The sequence below is a fragment of the Scyliorhinus torazame genome, chromosome 5 (genome assembly GCF_047496885.1).
Source record: "Scyliorhinus torazame isolate Kashiwa2021f chromosome 5, sScyTor2.1, whole genome shotgun sequence".
Classification (NCBI taxonomy): domain Eukaryota; kingdom Metazoa; phylum Chordata; class Chondrichthyes; order Carcharhiniformes; family Scyliorhinidae; genus Scyliorhinus; species Scyliorhinus torazame.
In genome coordinates this window covers 123,634,918-123,654,510 of record NC_092711.1, presented here as the reverse complement: position 1 = coordinate 123,654,510, position 19,593 = coordinate 123,634,918, and the positions used below count along the sequence as shown (strand labels likewise).

General features: G+C 45.6%; 4 non-coding genes across 4 annotated transcripts; all 4 read right to left on the bottom strand.

Annotated features, from left to right (window-relative positions):
- Window positions 1-1,578: 1,578 nt before the first annotated feature.
- trnav-cac (transfer RNA valine (anticodon CAC)) lies at window positions 1,579-1,651 on the bottom strand. The gene has a single exon. It is a non-coding gene; the product is annotated as a tRNA-Val (tRNA).
- A 6,347-nt stretch (window positions 1,652-7,998) lies between these two features.
- On the bottom strand, window positions 7,999-8,071 carry trnav-cac (transfer RNA valine (anticodon CAC)). Its single transcript has one exon. It is a non-coding gene; the product is annotated as a tRNA-Val (tRNA).
- Window positions 8,072-12,189: 4,118 nt separating this feature from the next.
- On the bottom strand, window positions 12,190-12,262 carry trnav-cac (transfer RNA valine (anticodon CAC)). Its single transcript has one exon. It is a non-coding gene; the product is annotated as a tRNA-Val (tRNA).
- Window positions 12,263-16,389: 4,127 nt separating this feature from the next.
- On the bottom strand, window positions 16,390-16,462 carry trnav-cac (transfer RNA valine (anticodon CAC)). Its single transcript has one exon. It is a non-coding gene; the product is annotated as a tRNA-Val (tRNA).
- Between the last annotated feature and the right edge of the window lie 3,131 nt (window positions 16,463-19,593).

Here is a 19,593-nt window from a genome sequence, read left to right as displayed (position 1 = left end):
GGAACCCTAGGCCTTTTCTCATTTAATCTCTCCTGACTTGCACCCTGTCAGACCGCTTTCCTGTTGTTCTGTTTGCTCCCACCAGGATTTGGCTTGGTTAAAACGTCCGACATTTCTAACCTTCCCCGGTTTTAATGAAAGGTGATGGTGAAAGACGAGCTTTGTTGTCCTGTCGACAAATCCCGCCTGACTCGCTGAGTTGTTCCAGTATTTTCCGCAGATGTTAGATCGACTTTCGATGGCAATAACAGCGTGCTTCTGTTACGTTCCCGGGGCTCGTTGGTCTAGGGGTATGACATTCACTTACCTCTATTGACTAATTCCAGTTGATTCAGGCAGCTCTCTGTATGTTTCATTTTATTCAGTTCAACAACATCAGACTGTGTAATCTCTCTTCTACCTCCACCATCTCTTTATTTCCATCAAGTTATTTTCATTCCTTCCATTGGTATGTTTTACCCTCAGCATTGCCCCCCTCCACCCAGCCCATACCATCCTACTTGAGCAACCCTGTCGCCAATTGTTCGCTGACACACTGCTTACTTTGTTCTGCTATTAACACATTCTGATCTCTTGAGGCGCCACTATCAGCACCTTTGTTAGCCTTGATTAGCCTCATTTACATTCCCTTTTTCTTTCTGTCCGAGACATTTTCGTCATTTTCCACCTATTGCTGACCACTCTATCGAGGCCCAATAGGGCACGCCAACCCCGCCCCATCCACATTAGTCTGAATCTGACCCCATTTCCAGTTCTCCAGCTTTGACAAAGAGTCACCCAGGCCCGGAACGACCGCTGCCATCTCGCTCCACAGAGGCTGTCAGTCCTGCTGAGATTGTCCAGTATGTTCTGTTTTTGTTTCCGAATGAAGCATCCGCAGTAAGTTGCATTTGTCGTTTATTTAGACATGTTTGAGATGGTGAATAAGTATGTTTATCTGCATTTGTAAATGCATGAAATTCTGTTGTGGATGAACTAGCTCCGAATATCCAAAATAGGAAGGTCCTTTTCTTCTCAATGCCTGTCGAAAATTCAGTGCTTGTGACTTAATGTGGAATTTATTTTAGTGGCTCATGAGAGACTAAACCTCATAATCCTCGAACATACGAGATGGGGGAACAAAAGTACTTTGTGCAAACATTCCTCACACAACATGAGAAGCACTTGATGTTTCTACCCGGTATGGCCCCGGGGACCTTTCGCATGTTAGGGGAATGTGCTAACCACTACACTACAGAAACCGCTGGCGGTGCAGTAATCAATGGACTTATGCAATGTTCAACCTCACTGTGTTGCTGCAGCTTCTCATGGTTCGTCTGAGAGGCCATGTCACTTATGACAAGAAGACAGCCGTTTCTTTAAAACCGATGTCTCAACTTAGAAAACAATCAGGAATCGAAATTTACAGACCTGAAGATAAGTTATGTTTTGCTTGAAGTGGAAGTTAAATTGAGAAGGCAGGGCTTTCGAAAATAACCACAACCATACGGGTGCATGCATTTTGCTATTTCTCGGTGATGAAGACCAGTTATGAGATTGCGGCTGTAGTCAGCAACAGACTAACCTGGTAGTACGAGATGTTTCTGTCCGGTTTCGAACCGGGGACTTTTCGCGTGTGAGGCGAATGTGATAACCACTACACTACAGAAACAGCTGGCAATCCACGGACCTGTACAATGTGCAACCTCACTGTGCTGCTGCAGATTCGCATGGTGAGGCTGAGAGGCTAGGCCACTTATTACAAGACGACTGCCTTTTCTCATTTAATCTCTCCTGACTTGCACCCTGTCAGAGCGCTTTCCTGTTGTTCTGTTTGCTCCCACCGGGATTTGACTTGGTTAAAACGTCCGACATTTCTAACCCGTCCCGGTTTTAATGAAAGGTGATGGTGAAAGACGAGCTTTGTTGTCCTGTCGACAAATCCCGCCTGACTCGCTGAGTTGTTCCAGTATCTTCCGCAGATGTTGGATCAACTTTCGATGGCTATAACAGCGTGCTTCTGTGCCAGTTCCGCGGCTCGTTGGTCTAGGAGTATGATTCTCGCTTTGGGTGTCTCGATTGCGAAACTTGCGGGAGGTCCCGGGTTCAAATCCCGGACGAGCCCTTTGATAACGTTTTCTGTTGGTCAGGCGATATGTTTTCTTCATTTCTATGCGGCTCATTCGGCGGGATTCATTCACATTGGGTTTGCTTTGAGAAGCTGAGCTCACACAGCAGGGAACCAATAGGTTCGCGAGACAATCGCGACATTGTCTAAAAGCTTGTCTATGTGTGGACATTCACTTACCTCTATTGACTTATTCCAGTAGATTCAGGCAGCTCTCTGTATGTTTCATTTTATTCAGTTCAACAACATCAGACTGTGTAATCTCTCTTCTCCATCCACCATCTGTTTATTTCCATCAAGTTATTTTCATTCCTTCCATTGGTATGTTTTACCCTCAGCATTGCCCCCCTCCCCCCAGCCCATACCATCCGACTTGAGCAATCTGATCCCTGTGGCCAATTGTTCGCTGACACACTGCTTACTTTGTTCTGCTATTAACACATTCTGATCTCTTGAGGCGCCACTATCAGCACCTTTGTTAGCCTTGATTAGCCTCATTTACATTCCCTTTTTCTTTCTGTCCGAGACATTTTCGTCATTTTCCACCTATTGCTGACCACTCTATCGAGGCCCAATCGGGCACGCCAACCCCGCCCCATCCACATTAGTCTGAATCTGACCCCATTTCCAGTTCTCCAGCTTTGACAAAGAGTCACCCAGGCCCGGAACGACCGCTGCCATCTCGCTCCACAGAGGCTGTCAGTCCTGCTGAGATTGTCCAGTATGTTCTGTTTTTGTTTCAGAATGAAGCATCCGCAGTAAGTTGCATTTGTCGTTCATTTAGACATGTTTGAGATGGTGAATAAGTATGTTTATCTGCATTTGTAAATGCATGAAATTCTGTTGTGGATGAACTAGCTCCGAATATCCAAAATAAGAAGGTCCTTTTCTTCTCATTGCCTGTCGAAAATTCAGTGCTTGTGACTTAATGTGGAATTTATTTTAGTGGCTCATGAGAGACTAAACCTCATAATCCTCGAACATACGAGATGGGGGAACAAAAGTACTTTGTGCAAACATTCCTCACACAACATGAGAAGCACTTGATGTTTCTACCCGGTATGGCCTCGGGGACCTTTCGCATGTTAGGGGAATGTGCTAAGCACTACACTACAGAAACCGCTGGCGGTGCAGTAATCAATGGACTTGTGCAGTGTTCAACCTCACTGTGTTGCTGCAGATTCTCATGGTTCGTCTGAGAGGCCATGTCACTTATTACAAGAAGACAGCCGTTTCTTTAAAACCGATGTCTCAACTTATAAAACAATCAGGAATCGAACTTTACAGACCTGAAGATAAGTTATGTTTTGCTTGAAGTGGAAGTTAAATTGAGAAGGCAGGGCTTTCGAAAATAACCACAACCATACGGGTGCATGCATTTTGCTATTCCTCGTTGATGAAGACCAGTTACGAGATTGCGGCAATAGTCAGCAACAGACTAAACTGGAAGTACGAGAACTTTCTGCTCGGTTTCGAACTTTTCGCGTGTTAGGCGAATGTGATAACCACTACACTATAGAAACAGATGGAAATCAACGGACGTGTACAATGTGCAACCTCACTGTGTTGCTGCAGATTCGCATGGTGAGGCTGAGAGGCCAGGCCACTTATTACAAGACGACTGCTGTTTCTTTCAAAGCAGATGTTTCAACATATAAAACCACAAGATGTAGAAATTAGATCGAACTTAACATGATCTGCGTTAACTTCACAGGGACGTGACCCATCTAATCCACAGAGCCAAAGTGGAGAATTGAACTGACTGGAGAGCTGCATCTTAACGCTGACCTCCCGGACCTCGGCCTCCTGAAATGTTCCAAATAAGCTCAACAAACACTCGAGGAACAGCAGCGCATCTTTCCACTGGGCTCAATACAGCTTGCACACTCATAGTGTGTGCAACAGTCTCACACTGTAAATGCTGCCCCCATTCTGTGTGTACTTCCATCGCAGATTTGGGTTTGAATCTTGTTTCCACTTCTTCTTTGTATCCGGGCGGTAGTTGTTGAGAGCTGGCACAGACACAGCGGCTAGAATGGCCTCATACTGTGGTGTAATTATTCTCTCATTCGATGCTCACCTCACTCTGTGGCCAGGGAACCCTAGGCCTTTTCTCATTTAATCTCTCCTGACTTGCACCCTGTCAGACCGCTTTCCTGTTGTTCTGTTTGCTCCCACCAGGATTTGGCTTGGTTAAAACGTCCGACATTTCTAACCTTCCCCGGTTTTAATGAAAGGTGATGGTGAAAGACGAGCTTTGTTGTCCTGTCGACAAATCCCGCCTGACTCGCTGAGTTGTTCCAGTATTTTCCGCAGATGTTAGATCGACTTTCGATGGCAATAACAGCGTGCTTCTGTTACGTTCCCGGGGCTCGTTGGTCTAGGGGTATGACATTCACTTACCTCTATTGACTAATTCCAGTTGATTCAGGCAGCTCTCTGTATGTTTCATTTTATTCAGTTCAACAACATCAGACTGTGTAATCTCTCTTCTACCTCCACCATCTCTTTATTTCCATCAAGTTATTTTCATTCCTTCCATTGGTATGTTTTACCCTCAGCATTGCCCCCCTCCACCCAGCCCATACCATCCTACTTGAGCAACCCTGTCGCCAATTGTTCGCTGACACACTGCTTACTTTGTTCTGCTATTAACACATTCTGATCTCTTGAGGCGCCACTATCAGCACCTTTGTTAGCCTTGATTAGCCTCATTTACATTCCCTTTTTCTTTCTGTCCGAGACATTTTCGTCATTTTCCACCTATTGCTGACCACTCTATCGAGGCCCAATAGGGCACGCCAACCCCGCCCCATCCACATTAGTCTGAATCTGACCCCATTTCCAGTTCTCCAGCTTTGACAAAGAGTCACCCAGGCCCGGAACGACCGCTGCCATCTCGCTCCACAGAGGCTGTCAGTCCTGCTGAGATTGTCCAGTATGTTCTGTTTTTGTTTCCGAATGAAGCATCCGCAGTAAGTTGCATTTGTCGTTTATTTAGACATGTTTGAGATGGTGAATAAGTATGTTTATCTGCATTTGTAAATGCATGAAATTCTGTTGTGGATGAACTAGCTCCGAATATCCAAAATAGGAAGGTCCTTTTCTTCTCAATGCCTGTCGAAAATTCAGTGCTTGTGACTTAATGTGGAATTTATTTTAGTGGCTCATGAGAGACTAAACCTCATAATCCTCGAACATACGAGATGGGGGAACAAAAGTACTTTGTGCAAACATTCCTCACACAACATGAGAAGCACTTGATGTTTCTACCCGGTATGGCCTCGGGGACCTTTCCCATGTTAGGGGAATGTGCTAACCACTACACTACAGAAACCGCTGGCGTTGCAGTAATCAATGGACTTGTGCAATGTTCAACCTCACTGTGTTGCTGCAGATTCTCATGGTTCGTCTGAGAGGCCATGTCACTTATTACAAGAAGACAGCCGTTTCTTTAAAACAGATGTCTCAACTTAGAAAACAATCAGGAATCGAAATTTACAGACCTGAAGATAAGTTATGTTTTGCTTGAAGTGGAAGTTAAACTGAGAAGGCAGGGCTTTCGAAAATAACCACAACCATACGGGTGCATGCATTTTGCTATTCCTCGTTGATGAAGACCAGTTACGAGATTGCGGCAATAGTCAGCAACAGACTAAACTGGAAGTACGAGAACTTTCTGCTCGGTTTCGAACTTTTCGCGTGTTAGGCGAATGTGATAACCACTACACTATAGAAACAGATGGAAATCAACGGACGTGTACAATGTGCAACCTCACTGTGTTGCTGCAGATTCGCATGGTGAGGCTGAGAGGCCAGGCCACTTATTACAAGACGACTGCTGTTTCTTTCAAAGCAGATGTTTCAACATATAAAACCACAAGATGTAGAAATTAGATCGAACTTAACATGATCTGCGTTAACTTCACAGGGACGTGACCCATCTAATCCACAGAGCCAAAGTGGAGAATTGAACTGACTGGAGAGCTGCATCTTAACGCTGACCTCCCGGACCTCGGCCTCCTGAAATGTTCCAAAGAAGCTCAACAAACACTCGAGGAACAGCAGCGCATCTTTCCACTGGGCTCAATACAGCTTGCACACTCATAGTGTGTGCAACAGTCTCACACTGTAAATGCTGCCCCCATTCTGTGTGTACTTCCATCGCAGATTTGGGTTTGAATCTTGTTTCCACTTCTTCTTTGTATCCGGGCGGTAGTTGTTGAGAGCTGGCACAGACACAGCGGCTAGAATGGCCTCATACTGTGGTGTAATTATTCTCTCATTCGATGCTCACCTCACTCTGTGGCCAGGGAACCCTAGGCCTTTTCTCATTTAATCTCTCCTGACTTGCACCCTGTCAGACCGCTTTCCTGTTGTTCTGTTTGCTCCCACCAGGATTTGGCTTGGTTAAAACGTCCGACATTTCTAACCTTCCCCGGTTTTAATGAAAGGTGATGGTGAAAGACGAGCTTTGTTGTCCTGTCGACAAATCCCGCCTGACTCGCTGAGTTGTTCCAGTATTTTCCGCAGATGTTAGATCGACTTTCGATGGCAATAACAGCGTGCTTCTGTTACGTTCCCGGGGCTCGTTGGTCTAGGGGTATGACATTCACTTACCTCTATTGACTAATTCCAGTTGATTCAGGCAGCTCTCTGTATGTTTCATTTTATTCAGTTCAACAACATCAGACTGTGTAATCTCTCTTCTACCTCCACCATCTGTTTATTTCCATCAAGTTATTTTCATTCCTTCCATTGGTATGTTTTACCCTCAGCATTGCCCCCCTCCCCCCAGCCCATACCATCCTACTTGAGCAACCCTGTCGCCAATTGTTCGCTGACACACTGCTTACTTTGTTCTGCTATTAACACATTCTGATCTCTTGAGGCGCCACTATCAGCACCTTTGTTAGCCTTGATTAGCCTCATTTACATTCCCTTTTTCTTTCTGTCCGAGACATTTTCGTCATTTTCCACCTATTGCTGACCACTCTATCGAGGCCCAATAGGGCACGCCAACCCCGCCCCATCCACATTAGTCTGAATCTGACCCCATTTCCAGTTCTCCAGCTTTGACAAAGAGTCACCCAGGCCCGGAACGACCGCTGCCATCTCGCTCCACAGAGGCTGTCAGTCCTGCTGAGATTGTCCAGTATGTTCTGTTTTTGTTTCAGAATGAAGCATCCGCAGTAAGTTGCATTTGTCGTTTATTTAGACATGTTTGAGATGGTGAATAAGTATGTTTATCTGCATTTGTAAATGCATGAAATTCTGTTGTGGATGAACTAGCTCCGAATATCCAAAATAGGAAGGTCCTTTTCTTCTCATTGCCTGTCGAAAATTCAGTGCTTGTGACTTAATGTGGAATTTATTTTAGTGGCTCATGAGAGACTAAACCTCATAATCCTCGAACATACGAGATGGGGGAACAAAAGTACTTTGTGCAAACATTCCTCACACAACATGAGAAGCACTTGATGTTTCTACCCGGTATGGCCCCGGGGACCTTTCGCATGTTAGGGGAATGTGCTAACCACTACACTACAGAAACCGCTGGCGGTGCAGTAATCAATGGACTTATGCAATGTTCAACCTCACTGTGTTGCTGCAGCTTCTCAAGGTTCGTCTGAGAGGCCATGTCACTTATGACAAGAAGACAGCCGTTTCTTTAAAACCGATGTCTCAACTTAGAAAACAATCAGGAATCGAAATTTACAGACCTGAAGATAAGTTATGTTTTGCTTGAAGTGGAAGTTAAATTGAGAAGGCAGGGCTTTCGAAAATAACCACAACCATACGGGTGCATGCATTTTGCTATTCCTCGGTGATGAAGACCAGTTATGAGATTGCGGCTGTAGTCAGCAACAGACTAACCTGGTAGTACGAGATGTTTCTGCCCGGTTTCGAACCGGGGACCTTTCGCGTGTGAGGCGAATGTGATAACCACTACACTACAGAAACAGCTGGCAATCCACGGACGTGTACAATGTGCAACCTCACTGTGCTGCTGCAGATTCGCATGGTGAGGCTGAGAGGCTAGGCCACTTATTACAAGACGACTGCCTTTTCTCATTTAATCTCTCCTGACTTGCACCCTGTCAGAGCGCTTTCCTGTTGTTCTGTTTGCTCCCACCGGGATTTGACTTGGTTAAAACGTCCGACATTTCTAACCCGTCCCGGTTTTAATGAAAGGTGATGGTGAAAGACGAGCTTTGTTGTCCTGTCGACAAATCCCGCCTGACTCGCTGAGTTGTTCCAGTATCTTCCGCAGATGTTGGATCAACTTTCGATGGCTATAACAGCGTGCTTCTGTGCCAGTTCCGCGGCTCGTTGGTCTATGAGTATGATTCTCGCTTTGGGTGTCTCGATTGCGAAACTTGCGGGAGGTCCCGGGTTCAAATCCCGGACGAGCCCTTTGATAACGTTTTCTGTTGGTCAGGCGATATGTTTTCTTCATTTCTATGCGGCTCATTCGGCGGGATTCATTCACATTGGGTTTGCTTTGAGAAGCTGAGCTCACACAGCAGGGAACCAATAGGTTCGCGAGACAATCGCGACATTGTCTAAAAGCTTGTCTATGTGTGGACATTCACTTACCTCTATTGACTTATTCCAGTAGATTCAGGCAGCTCTCTGTATGTTTCATTTTATTCAGTTCAACAACATCAGACTGTGTAATCTCTCTTCTCCCTCCACCATCTGTTTATTTCCATCAAGTTATTTGCATTCCTTCCATTGGTATGTTTTACCCTCAGCATTGCCCCCCTCCCCCCAGCCCATACCATCCTACTTGAGCAATCTGATCCCTGTGGCCAATTGTTCGCTGACACACTGCTTACTTTGTTCTGCTATTAACACATTCTGATCTCTTGAGGCGCCACTATCAGCACCTTTGTTAGCCTTGATTAGCCTCATTTACATTCCCTTTTTCTTTCTGTCCGAGACATTTTCGTCATTTTCCACCTATTGCTGACCACTCTATCGAGGCCCAATCGGGCACGCCAACCCCGCCCCATCCACATTAGTCTGAATCTGACCCCATTTCCAGTTCTCCAGCTTTGACAAAGAGTCACCCAGGCCCGGAACGACCGCTGCCATCTCGCTCCACAGAGGCTGTCAGTCCTGCTGAGATTGTCCAGTATGTTCTGTTTTTGTTTCAGAATGAAGCATCCGCAGTAAGTTGCATTTGTCGTTCATTTAGACATGTTTGAGATGGTGAATAAGTATGTTTATCTGCATTTGTAAATGCATGAAATTCTGTTGTGGATGAACTAGCTCCGAATATCCAAAATAAGAAGGTCCTTTTCTTCTCATTGCCTGTCGAAAATTCAGTGCTTGTGACTTAATGTGGAATTTATTTTAGTGGCTCATGAGAGACTAAACCTCATAATCCTCGAACATACGAGATGGGGGAACAAAAGTACTTTGTGCAAACATTCCTCACACAACATGAGAAGCACTTGATGTTTCTACCCGGTATGGCCTCGGGGACCTTTCGCATGTTAGGGGAATGTGCTAACCACTACACTACAGAAACCGCTGGCGGTGCAGTAATCAATGGACTTGTGCAGTGTTCAACCTCACTGTGTTGCTGCAGATTCTCATGGTTCGTCTGAGAGGCCATGTCACTTATTACAAGAAGACAGCCGTTTCTTTAAAACCGATGTCTCAACTTATAAAACAATCAGGAATCGAACTTTACAGACCTGAAGATAGGTTATGCTTGAAGTGGAAGTTAAATTGAGAAGGCAGGGCTTTCGAAAATAACCACAACCATACGGGTGCATGCATTTTGCTATTCCTCGTTGATGAAGACCAGTTACGAGATTGCGGCAATAGTCAGCAACAGACTAAACTGGAAGTACGAGAAGTTTCTGCTCGGTTTCGAACTTTTCGCGTGTTAGGCGAATGTGATAACCACTACACTACAGAAACAGCTGGCAATCAACGGACGTGTACAATGTGCAACCTCTCTGTGTTGCTGCAGATTCGCATGGTGAGGCTGAGAGGCCAGGCCACTTATTACAAGACGACTGCTGTTTCTTTCAAAAACAGATGTTTCAACATATAAAACCACAAGATGTAGAAATTAGATCGAACTTAACATGATCTGCGTTAACTTCACAGGGACGTGACCCATCTAATCCACAGAGCCAAAGTGGAGAATTGAACTGACTGGAGAGCTGCATCTTAACGCTGACCTCCCGGACCTCGGCCTCCTGAAATGTTCCAAAGAAGCTCAACAAACACTCGAGGAACAGCAGCGCATCTTTCCACTGGGCTCAATACAGCTTGCACACTCATAGTGTGTGCAACAGTCTGACACTGTAAATGCTGCCCCACTCTGTGTGTACTTCCATCGCAGATTTGGGTTTGAATCTTGTTTCCACTTCTTCTTTGTATCCGGGCGGTAGTTGTTGAGAGCTGGCACAGACACAGCGGCTGGAATGGCCTCATACTGTGGTGTAATTATTCTCTCATTCGATGCTCACCTCACTCTGTGGCCAGGGAACCCTAGGCCTTTTCTCATTTAATCTCTCCTGACTTGCACCCTGTCAGAGCGCTTTCCTGTTGTTCTGTTTGCTCCCACCAGGATTTGACTTGGTTAAAACGTCCGACATTTCTAACCCGCCCCGGTTTAAATGAAAGGTGATGGTGAAAGACGAGCTTTGTTGTCCTGTCGACAAATCCCGCCTGACTCGCTGAGTTGTTCCAGTATTTTCCGCAGATGTTAGATCGACTTTCGATGGCAATAACAGCGTGCTTCTGTTACGTTCCCGGGGCTCGTTGGTCTAGGGGTATGACATTCACTTACCTCTATTGACTAATTCCAGTTGATTCAGGCAGCTCTCTGTATGTTTCATTTTATTCAGTTCAACAACATCAGACTGTGTAATCTCTCTTCTACCTCCACCATCTGTTTATTTCCATCAAGTTATTTTCATTCCTTTCATTGGTATGTTTTACCCTCAGCATTGCCCCCCAGCCCATACCATCCTACTTGAGCAACCCTGTCGCCAATTGTTCGCTGACACACTGCTTACTTTGTTCTGCTATTAACACATTCTGATCTCTTGAGGCGCCACTATCAGCACCTTTGTTAGCCTTGATTAGCCTCATTTACATTCCCTTTTTCTTTCTGTCCGAGACATTTTCGTCATTTTCTACCTATTGCTGACCACTCTATCGAGGCCCAATAGGGCACGCCAACCCCGCCCCATCCACATTAGTCTGAATCTGACCCCATTTCCAGTTCTCCAGCTTTGTCAAAGAGTCACCCAGGCCCGGAACGACCGCTGCCATCTCGCTCCACAGAGGCTGTCAGTCCTGCTGAGATTGTCCAGTATGTTCTGTTTTTGTTTCAGAATGAAGCATCCGCAGTAAGTTGCATTTGTCGTTTATTTAGACATGTTTGAGATGGTGAATAAGTATGTTTATCTGCATTTGTAAATGCATGAAATTCTGTTGTGGATGAACTAGCTCCGAATATCCAAAATAGGAAGGTCCTTTTCTTCTCATTGCCTGTCGAAAATTCAGTGCTTGTGACTTAATGTGGAATTTATTTTAGTGGCTCATGAGAGACTAAACCTCATAATCCTCGAACATACGAGATGGGGGAACAAAAGTACTTTGTGCAAACATTCCTCACACAACATGAGAAGCACTTGATGTTTCTACCCGGTATGGCCCCGGGGACCTTTCGCATGTTAGGGGAATGTGCTAACCACTACACTACAGAAACCGCTGGCGGTGCAGTAATCAATGGACTTATGCAATGTTCAACCTCACTGTGTTGCTGCAGCTTCTCATGGTTCGTCTGAGAGGCCATGTCACTTATGACAAGAAGACAGCCGTTTCTTTAAAACCGATGTCTCAACTTAGAAAACAATCAGGAATCGAAATTTACAGACCTGAAGATAAGTTATGTTTTGCTTGAAGTGGAAGTTAAATTGAGAAGGCAGGGCTTTCGAAAATAACCACAACCATACGGGTGCATGCATTTTGCTATTTCTCGGTGATGAAGACCAGTTATGAGATTGCGGCTGTAGTCAGCAACAGACTAACCTGGTAGTACGAGATGTTTCTGCCCGGTTTCGAACCGGGGACCTTTCGCGTGTGAGGCGAATGTGATAACCACTACACTACAGAAACAGCTGGCAATCCACGGACGTGTACAATGTGCAACCTCACTGTGCTGCTGCAGATTCGCATGGTGAGGCTGAGAGGCTAGGCCACTTATTACAAGACGACTGCCTTTTCTCATTTAATCTCTCCTGACTTGCACCCTGTCAGAGCGCTTTCCTGTTGTTCTGTTTGCTCCCACCGGGATTTGACTTTGTTAAAACGTCCGACATTTCTAACCCGTCCCGGTTTTAATGAAAGGTGATGGTGAAAGACGAGCTTTGTTGTCCTGTCGACAAATCCCGCCTGACTCGCTGAGTTGTTCCAGTATCTTCCGCAGATGTTGGATCAACTTTCGATGGCTATAACAGCGTGCTTCTGTGCCAATTCCGCGGCTCGTTGGTCTAGGAGTATGATTCTCGCTTTGGGTGTCTCGAATGCGAAACTTGCGGGAGGTCCCGGGTTCAAATCCCGGGCGAGCCCTTTGATAACGTTTTCTGTTGGTCAGGCGATATGTTTACTTCATTTCTATGCGGCTCATTCGGCGGGATTCATTCACATTGGGTTTGCTTTGAGAAGCTGAGCTCATACAGCAGGGAACCAATAGGTTCGCGAGACAATCGCGACATTGTCTAAAAGCTTGTCTATGTGTGGACATTCACTTACCTCTATTGACTTATTCCAGTAGATTCAGGCAGCTCTCTGTATGTTTCATTTTATTCAGTTCAACAACATCAGACTGTGTAATCTCTCTTCTCCCTCCACCATCTGTTTATTGCCATCAAGTTATTTTCATTCCTTCCATTGGTATGTTTTACCCTCAGCATTGCCCCCCTCCCCCCAGCCCATACCATCCTACTTGAGCAATCTGATCCCTGTGGCCAATTGTTCGCTGACACACTGCTTACTTTGTTCTGCTATTAACACATTTTGATCTCTTGAGGCGCCACTATCAGCACCTTTGTTAGCCTTGATTAGCCTCATTTACATTCCCTTTTTCTTTCTGTCCGAGACATTTTCGTCATTTTCCACCTATTGCTGACCACTCTATCGAGGCCCAATCGGGCACGCCAACCCCGCCCCATCCACATTAGTCTGAATCTGACCCCATTTCCAGTTCTCCAGCTTTGACAAAGAGTCACCCAGGCCCGGAACGACCGCTGCCATCTCGCTCCACAGAGGCTGTCAGTCCTGCTGAGATTGTCCAGTATGTTCTGTTTTTGTTTCAGAATGAAGCATCCGCAGTAAGTTGCATTTGTCGTTCATTTAGACATGTTTGAGATGGTGAATAAGTATGTTTATCTGCATTTGTAAATGCATGAAATTCTGTTGTGGATGAACTAGCTCCGAATATCCAAAATAAGAAGGTCCTTTTCTTCTCATTGCCTGTCGAAAATTCAGTGCTTGTGACTTAATGTGGAATTTATTTTAGTGGCTCATGAGAGACTAAACCTCATAATCCTCGAACATACGAGATGGGGGAACAAAAGTACTTTGTGCAAACATTCCTCACACAACATGAGAAGCACTTGATGTTTCTACCCGGTATGGCCTCGGGGACCTTTCGCATGTTAGGGGAATGTGCTAACCACTACACTACAGAAACCGCTGGCGGTGCAGTAATCAATGGACTTGTGCAGTGTTCAACCTCACTGTGTTGCTGCAGATTCTCATGGTTCGTCTGAGAGGCCATGTCACTTATTACAAGAAGACAGCCGTTTCTTTAAAACCGATGTCTCAACTTATAAAACAATCAGGAATCGAACTTTACAGACCTGAAGATAAGTTATGCTTGAAGTGGAAGTTAAATTGAGAAGGCAGGGCTTTCGAAAATAACCACAACCATACGGGTGCATGCATTTTGCTATTCCTCGTTGATGAAGACCAGTTACGAGATTGCGGCAATAGTCAGCAACAGACTAAACTGGAAGTACGAGAAGTTTCTGCTCGGTTTCGAACTTTTCGCGTATTAGGCGAAAAGTTCACTACACTACACTACAGAAACAGCTGGCAATCAACGGACGTGTACAATGTGCAACCTCTCTGTGTTGCTGCAGATTCGCATGGTGAGGCTGAGAGGCCAGGCCACTTATTACAAGACGACTGCTGTTTCTTTCAAAAACAGATGTTTCAACATATAAAACCACAAGATATAGAAATTAGATCGAACTTAACATGATCTGCGTTAACTTCACAGGGACGTGACCCATCTAATCCACAGAGCCAAAGTGGAGAATTGAACTGACTGGAGAGCTGCATCTTAACGCTGACCTCCCGGACATCGGCCTCCTGAAATGTTCCAAAGAAGCTCAACAAACACTCGAGGAACAGCAGCGCATCTTTCCACTGGGCTCAATACAGCTTGCACACTCATAGTGTGTGCAACAGTCTCACACTGCAAATGCTGCTCCCATTCTGTGTGTACTTCCATCGCAGATTTGGGTTTGAATCTTGTTTCCACTTCTTCTTTGTATCCGGGCGGTAGTTGTTGAGAGCTGGCACAGACACAGCGGCTAGAATGGCCTCATACTGTGGTGTAATTATCCTCTCATTCGATGCTCACCTCACTCTGTGGCCAGGGAACCCTAGGCCTTTTCTCATTTAATCTCTCCTGACTTGCACCCTGTCAGAGCGCTTTCCTGTTGTTCTGTTTGCTCCCACCAGGATTTGACTTGGTTAAAACGTCCGACATTTCTAACCCGCCCCGGTTTAAATGAAAGGTGATGGTGAAAGACGAGCTTTGTTGTCCTGTCGACAAATTCCGCCTGACTCGCTGAGTTGTTCCAGTATTTTCCGCAGATGTTAGATCGACTTTCGATGGCAATAACAGCGTGCTTCTGTTACGTTCCCGGGGCTCGTTAGTCTAGGGGTATGACATTCACTTACCTCTATTGACTAATTCCAGTTGATTCAGGCAGCTCTCTGTATGTTTCATTTTATTCAGTTCAACAACATCAGACTGTGTAATCTCTCTTCTACCTCCACCATCTGCTTATTTCCATCAAGTTATTTTCATTCCTTTCATTGGTATGTTTTACCCTCAGCATTGCCCCCCTCCCCCCAGCCCATACCATCCTACTTGAGCAACCCTGTCGCCAATTGTTCGCTGACACACTGCCTACTTTGTTCTGCTATTAACACATTCTGATCTCTTGAGGCGCCACTATCAGCACCTTTGTTAGCCTTGATTAGCCTCATTTACATTCCCTTTTTCTTTCTGTCCGAGACATTTTCGTCATTTTCCACCTATTGCTGACCACTCTATCGAGGCCCAATAGGGCACGCCAACCCCGCCCCATCCACATTAGTCTGAATCTGACCCCATTTCCAGTTCTCCAGCTTTGACAAAGAGTCACCCAGGCCCGGAACGACCGCTGCCATCTCGCTCCACAGAGGCTGTCAGTCCTGCTGAGATTGTCCAGTATGTTCTGTTTTTGTTTCAGAATGAAGCATCCGCAGTAAGTTACTTTTGTCGTTTATTTAGACATGTTTGAGATGGTGAATAAGTATGTTTATCTGCATTTGTAAATGCATGAAATTCTGTTGTGGATGAACTAGCTCCGAATATCCAAAATAGGAAGGTCCTTTCCTTCTCTTTGCCTGTCGATAATTCAGTGCTTGTGACTTAATGTGGAATTTATTTTAGTGGCTCATGAGAGACTAAACCTCATAATCCTCGAACATACGAGATGGGGGAACAAAAGTACTTTGTGCAAACATTCCTCACACAACATGAGAAGCACTTGATGTTTCTACCCGGTATGGCCCCGGGGACCTTTCGCATGTTAGGGGAATGTGCTAACCACTACACTACAGAAACCGCTGGCGGTGCAGTAATCAATGGACTTATGCAATGTTCAACCTCACTGTGTTGCTGCAGCGTCTCATGGTTCGTCTGAGAGGCCATGTCACTTATGACAAGAAGACAGCCGTTTCTTTAAAACCGATGTCTCAACTTAGAAAACAATCAGGAATCGAAATTTACAGACCTGAAGATAAGTTATGTTTTGCTTGAAGTGGAAGTTAAATTGAGAAGGCAGGGCTTTCGAAAATAACCACAACCATACGGGTGCATGCAGTTTGCTATTTTTCGGTGATGAAGACCAGTTATGAGATTGCGGCAAAAGTCAGCAACCGAACAACCTGGTAGCCCGAGATGTTTCTGCCCGGTTTCGAACCGGGGACTTTTCGCGTGTGAGGCGAATGTGATAACCACTACACTACAGAAACAGCTGGCAATCCACGGACGTGTACAATGTGCAACCTCACTGTGCTGCTGCAGATTCGCATGGTGAGGCTGAGAGGCTAGGCCACTTATTACAAGACGACTGCCTTTTCTCATTTAATCTCTCCTGACTTGCACCCTGTCAGAGCGCTTTCCTGTTGTTCTGTTTGCTCCCACCGGGATTTGACTTGGTTAAAACGTCCGACATTTCTAACCCGTCCCGGTTTTAATGAAAGGTGATGGTGAAAGACGAGCTTTGTTGTCCTGTCGACAAATCCCGCCTGACTCGCTGAGTTGTTCCAGTATCTTCCGCAGATGTTGGATCAACTTTCGATGGCTATAACAGCGTGCTTCTGTGCCAGTTCCGCGGCTCGTTGGTCTAGGAGTATGATTCGCGCTTTGGGTGTCTCGATTGCGAAACTTGCGGGAGGTCCCGGGTTCAAATCCCGGACGAGCCCTTTGATAACGTTTTCTGTTGGTCAGGCGATGTGTTTTCTTCATTTCTATGCGGCTCATTCGGCGGGATTCATTCACATTGGGTTTGCTTTGAGAAGCTGAGCTCACACAGCAGGGAACCAATAGGTTCGCGAGACAATCGCGACATTGTCTAAAAGCTTGTCTATGTGTGGACATTCACTTACCTCTATTGACTTATTCCAGTAGATTCAGGCAGCTCTCTGTATGTTTCATTTTATTCAGTTCAACAACAGCAGACTGTGTAATCTCTCTTCTCCCTCCACCATCTGTTTATTTCCATCAAGTTATTTTCATTCCTTCCATTGGTATGTTTTACCCTCAGCATTGCCCCCCTCCCCCCAGCCCATACCATCCTACTTGAGCAATCTGATCCCTGTGGCCAATTGTTCGCTGACACACTGCTTACTTTGTTCTGCTATTAACACATTCTGATCTCTTGAGGCGCCACTATCAGCACCTTTGTTAGCCTTGACTAGCCTCATTTACATTCCCTTTTTCTTTCTGTCCGAGACATTTTCGTCATTTTCCACCTATTGCTGTCCACTCTATCGAGGCCCAATCGGGCACGCCAACCCCGCCCCATCCACATTAGTCTGAATCTGACCCCATTTCCAGTTCTCCAGCTTTGACAAAGAGTCACCCAGGCCCGGAACGACCGCTGCCATCTCGCTCCACAGAGGCTGTCAGTCCTGCTGAGATTGTCCAGTATGTTCTGTTTTTGTTTCAGAATGAAGCATCCGCATAAGTTGCATTTGTCGTTCATTTAGACATGTTTGAGATGGTGAATAAGTATGTTTATCTGCATTTGTAAATGCATGAAATTCTGTTGTGGATGAACTAGCTCCGAATGTCCAAAATAAGAAGGTCCTTTTCTTCTCATTGCCTGTCGAAAATTCAGTGCTTGTGACTTAATGTGGAATTTATTTTAGTGGCTCATGAGAGACTAAACCTCATAATCCTCGAACATACGAGATGGGGGAACAAAAGTACTTTGTGCAAACATTCCTCACACAACATGAGAAGCACTTGATGTTTCTACCCGGTATGGCCTCGGGGACCTTTCCCATGTTAGGGGAATGTGCTAACCACTACACTACAGAAACCGCTGGCGGTGCAGTAATCAATGGACTTGTGCAATGTTCAACCTCACTGTGTTGCTGCAGATTCTCATGGTTCGTCTGAGAGGCCATGTCACTTATTACAAGAAGACAGCCGTTTCTTTAAAACCGATGTCTCAACTTATAAAACAATCAGGAATCGAACTTTACAGACCTGAAGATAAGTTATGCTTGAAGTGGAAGTTAAATTGAGAAGGCAGGGCTTTCGAAAATAACCACAACCATACGGGTGCATGCATTTTGCTATTCCTCGTTGATGAAGACCAGTTACGAGATTGCGGCAATAGTCAGCAACAGACTAAACTGGAAGTACGAGAAGTTTCTGCTCGGTTTCGAACTTTTCGCGTGTTAGGCGAATGTGATAACCATTACACTATAGAAACAGCTGGAAATCAACGGACGTGTACAATGTGCAACCTCACTGTGTTGCTGCAGATTCGCATGGTGAGGCTGAGAGGCCAGGCCACTTATTACAAGACGACTGCTGTTTCTTTCAAAAGCAGATGTTTCAACATATAAAACCACAAGATGTAGAAATTAGATCGAACTTAACATGATCTGCGTTAACTTCACAGGGACGTGACCCATCTAATCCACAGAGCCAAAGTGGAGAATTGAACTGACTGGAGAGCTGCATCTTAACGCTGACCTCCCGGACCTCGGCCTCCTGAAATGTTCCAAAGAAGCTCAACAAACACTCGAGGAACAGCAGCGCATCTTTCCACTGGGCTCAATACAGCTTGCACACACATAGTGTGTGCAACAGTCTCACACTGTAAATGCTGCCCCCATTCTGTGTGTACTTCCATCGCAGATTTGGGTTTGAATCTTGTTTCCACTTCTTCTTTGTATCCGGGCGGTAGTTGTTGAGAGCTGGCACAGACACAGCGGCTAGAATGGCCTCATACTGTGGTGTAATTATTCTCTCATTCGATGCTCACCTCACTCTGTGGCCAGGGAACCCTAGGCCTTTTCTCATTTAATCTCTCCTGACTTGCACCCTGTCAGACCGCTTTCCTGTTGTTCTGTTTGCTCCCACCAGGATTTGGCTTGGTTAAAACGTCCGACATTTCTAACCTTCCACGGTTTTAATGAAAGGTGATGGTGAAAGACGAGCTTTATTGTCCTGTCGACAAATCCCGCCTGACTCGCTGAGTTGTTCCAGTATCTTCCGCAGATGTTGGATCAACTTTCGATGGCTATAACAGCGTGCTTCTGTGCCAATTCCGCGGCTCGTTGGTCTAGGAGTATGATTCTCGCTTTGGGTGTCTCGATTGCGAAACTTGCGGGAGGTCCCCGGTTCAAATCCCGGGCGAGCCCTTTGATAACGTTTTCTGTTGGTCAGGCGATATGTTTACTTCATTTCTATGCGGCTCATTCGGCGGGATTCATTCACATTGGGTTTGCTTTGAGAAGCTGAGCTCATACAGCAGGGAACCAATAGGTTCGCGAGACAATCGCGACATTGTCTAAAAGCTTGTCTATGTGTGGACATTCACTTACCTCTATTGACTTATTCCAGTAGATTCAGGCAGCTCTCT